Source organism: Mus caroli, chromosome 8 (genome assembly GCF_900094665.2).
Source record: "Mus caroli chromosome 8, CAROLI_EIJ_v1.1, whole genome shotgun sequence".
In the NCBI taxonomy this organism is placed as follows: Eukaryota; Metazoa; Chordata; class Mammalia; order Rodentia; family Muridae; genus Mus; species Mus caroli.
The window spans coordinates 93,556,126-93,560,121 of NC_034577.1; the positions used below are offsets into that span (position 1 = coordinate 93,556,126).

The 3,996-nt window shown below is 38.5% G+C and overlaps 1 long non-coding RNA gene across 1 annotated transcript; it reads right to left on the reverse strand.

Moving 5' to 3' along the window:
* Positions 1-2,218: 2,218 nt before the first annotated feature.
* Positions 2,219-3,708, reverse strand: LOC115031722. Its single transcript, XR_003837371.1, has 3 exons — positions 3,645-3,708; positions 3,232-3,309; positions 2,219-2,326 (listed from the first exon to the last, which is right to left on the reverse strand). It is a non-coding gene; the product is annotated as an uncharacterized LOC115031722 (long non-coding RNA).
* Positions 3,709-3,996: the final 288 nt, after the last annotated feature.

A 3,996-nucleotide genomic window follows, 5' to 3' on the forward strand; every position in this document is an offset into this window, starting at 1 on the left:
CAAGAATTTACTTAACTGAACTGAAATGGCTCAGAATAGTACTCAAGTCCACATACAGACATTCTAAACCCATATCCATATGCTGACTCCAACATTTTTGGAATATTTATTTGTAAGGTTGAATTCAATATATTGACTGTTTTCATCAAGAAATTACCTAAGACACACAAAAACACAAATGCATTGATTTCGGTCATGAGAATGGAAAAGAATATAGTTTAAAATTAAACTTATACTTCTATCTTAGGTTCAAAAGCCAATCATTTTGGCATAGTAAGGTTGGTTACATTGTTCTCTTAATTTCAGGTTAAATTAAAATATGTTTAGTGCACAGTAGGATAGCAGACTGAGTATATAGAGTTGTTTGTTTGTTTGTTTGTTTGTTTGTTTTATGGAGAGTATAATATAATCAAGTTTATCCTTCCAGTTCCTTCCTCCAAGCCATCCCACATTCTCCTCCTCACTTTCTTTCAAAATCATTGTGAAAGAAATATCATTATGAAAGAAGTTTGATTAACTATTATTAATGTATATGTGCATACCCATACACTCCTAAATATAATCAAATCAGCCTTCATTCAGGGATTTTTTAGGATTTCAGAGTAGAGGCAGAGAAGGAGGGAGAGAGAGAGAGAGAGAGAGAGAGAGAGAGAGAGAGAGAGAGAGAGAGAGAGAGAGAGAGAGAGAGAGAGCTGCCATGCCACAAGAGGTGGAGAAGAGAGACGTCATGCTCGCTTGAGGAGAGTGGACTGGAATACATGGTTGGCCATGAAAGAGCCAAGGGAGTGTGGCACAATTGGCAAACTCTCTGGGTTCAGAACAACCTAGGAAGAATATAGGATTTAGTAAGTGATAACTCAGTACCTTGGGATTATCAGAGGGAGGTTAGGAAGTGACACAGGCATTGATCTGATCAAGGCAGATCAAAATATAAAGTGTGTGTGTGTGTGTGTGTATGTGTGTCTCTTTCATACAGGAATGTGAACCATTGGGGCAGGTAGTAGGAATGTGCCACCAGGATTTACTTAACTTTTTAATTCTATATAATGTGATGGTTAGCTTTGTTTGCCACCTTGGGGAGGGGGGGGCACTGGAATCACCTGGGAAAACTGTCTCTGTGATAGATTATCTATATTGAGTTGGCCGTAGGTATAGGAGTCTATCTTAGTTAAGTCTACTGATATGGCCAAACCACTGTGGGTGGGATAATTCCCTAGCACAAGCAAACCAAGATAAGAGCATATAGGAATCTCTCTATTTCTATCTCTCTATATATGATTTCAACTGTGATTTGGTTAGTTGCTTTAAGTACCTACTTTTGCTGACGTACAATGACAGTTGGTAACCAGAAATTATAAACTAAACAAAACCTAAATCCATTAATTTAAAACTATTATAGCATAAGCTATTATATTATATTAGTTTGATGCAATAGTTGAAATTTTCTAATCATATTTTATCCCCTTGTTCCAACTTTCATGAAACTTCTCACAGCTGAGATGAGAGAAAAAGAGAAAAAAAGATCAAAAGCATTTCTGATAACACAAGAGGGGATGCCCCTGAAGCTCTGGCCCTTAACCCCCTATCCTGGTTTAAGGACAAGATGCCTGACTGAGACATTTTCTGTAATTAAGGCTGATAGGGTCCTCTGTGAGCTCACAGGAGGCCAATTTCCCTGAATCCTCTTCCCCTACGTTGCCAACATTCCTAAGTTTGAGCCCCTGGCCTAGGAAGGCAGAACAAGAGGGGTACATGCTTCTCTCAAGAAGGAGCAACCAGATGAAAAGGAGAGAGGAGGAAATGTCAGTGGGCTTCTTAATGAGATCCCTCCTTGGTGGAAGCCCTCTGGGCTGGAAAACTGCTGTGCAGATCATTTGCTAATGAGCACGAACACAGTTATAGAATATCCTTTAAATACCCAAAGATGATGGGATAATCCTACTCAATGCTATCCCTTATATGATGTGCCAAATAAGACAAAGCATTTTCAAATGCAAATCTGAAGAAGGCAGTGATGCTATACAAAGGTCGTGAACAGGACTAAGTCTCAGATACTTAGGAAAGATTATGAGACTTTGCCTTTTGTATTTGATGGCAGGCTTCAGGTTAAAAGTTTTTCCTCATGTCCTTAATAGACAGTCATCTGACTCAAGCCCTGCTGTTGTGTTCTTTGCCCAACTTGAAGAAAGCCATGATGAATGGAGAGTTTTACCTTTAATCCGTGGATGCTGAGTAACATTCAGCAAAGTTGGCAGGAAGATTTCTTCAGTTCTTTTCTCTATTGTTATTCCCTCTCGTTTCTTCCTGGGTTTAAATTATGCAGAGCCTTTTGGCAGAAATCATAAAGAGAGGATACATATTTCTTTCTCTTTTTTGTTATTTTTTTATTTACATTTCAAATGTTATCCCCCTTCCCAGTTTCACCTCCACAAGATCCCTATCCCCTCCTCTCTTCCCCTGCCACCCACTCCTGCCTCATCGCCCTAGAGTTCCCATATCCTGGGTCATCAGGCCTCCACAGAACCAAGGGGCTACCCTTCCTGTGATGTCAGATAAGGCAGTTCTCTGCTACATATCCAGCTGTAGCCATGGTTACTCCCTTTGTCCTCTTTGCTTGGTGGTTTAGTCACTGGAAGCTTGGGGATGTCTGGTTGGTTGATAGAAGGATATATATTTCTTATTTTTATGAAGTGCATTAGTTGTCAAATGAATGAGATCTATATGATATTGACCAATTCCCTATTAGATCATATATCTGGAAACTCTTAGGTGGAATTCAGTTTTATTAAACATAAATGTACACAGGCATTAAACTTTGACCTTTAAGGTACAACTTTTGAGGAAGAAGGAAGACATTGATTTTGTGGTTCCCTAAGGTCTTGCAAGTTTGTCAGCAAACCATACACACTTAATCACATTCTCTTAATGAGCTGCTGCTGTCAATTTAGTTTTTCATAAACACACCAGCAAGGAGGCATGGAGAGCAGTGATTCCTGAAATCAGTCTGTGATACCCCAGGGTGTCGCCAATTATTTTCAGGTGGGGGTGGAGGATGTCACAAAAGTCTCTGACAAAACTAATTTTAATCCACTTCAGTTTGCAAAATTGCAGCCCATGAAGCACTTTGATTAAGAAGGACATTTTAGAAAATCAAGTGAGTCACAGTAGGGTGTTGCAAATGGAAAAACAAACAAACAAAGATCTTTGGTATAGAAATTCATAGGCAATTACATTTTCCCTGCTTTTGTCCTCACAGCATCTGGCAGCTCTTAATGGGATCCCAATCCATGAGTAGACTCTACAATGAAGCTAAGAAAATACAATACTTTCTTAGTCTTTTGAATGTCCAAAACAACATAAAATACATTTCTGCATATTATAATTACCATTTCTACATGTTTAAAGAGAAACCAGTATGAACTATCTTATATTATGGAAATTTAAGAGTTTAGTGATGCTAAATAATAATCGTCTCAATGCTGCTAAGTTACAATTAGTATCTAAGCTTGCATCACTTTAATGCCAAAGCCCATATTCTTCTTAGTGTTTTTTTTAATACAAATAGGATATAAAACCCCACAAAGAAGATATAATAACTTGAGACTTCAAAGAAAGTGAAGAAAAAGTTACATAACTAGACAAACCTAAACTATTATTGTCTAAGTACTGGAAAAAGTTGAGACACCATGTTGAGATGACTTAATGGGCAAAAGCCCTCGCTGAAAACCCTGGTGACAGGAATTCTGACTCTAGGGCCACATCATAGAAGAAAAGATCTGATTCTCAAGAGCTATCTTCTGACCACTACAAAGGCACTGTGGCATCTACACCCAATCCCCAGGCACACACTCACACAAAATAGTAAATAAAGTATGACAGACATGTTGTAAAAGAAGTATGTTGACACCCAAAAGGTCACTACTGCCTAAGTTGTGACCATAACTGTTGATATAACATCTGGTCTCATGGAGATGTTCCTCACCAGGAAAAATCTAG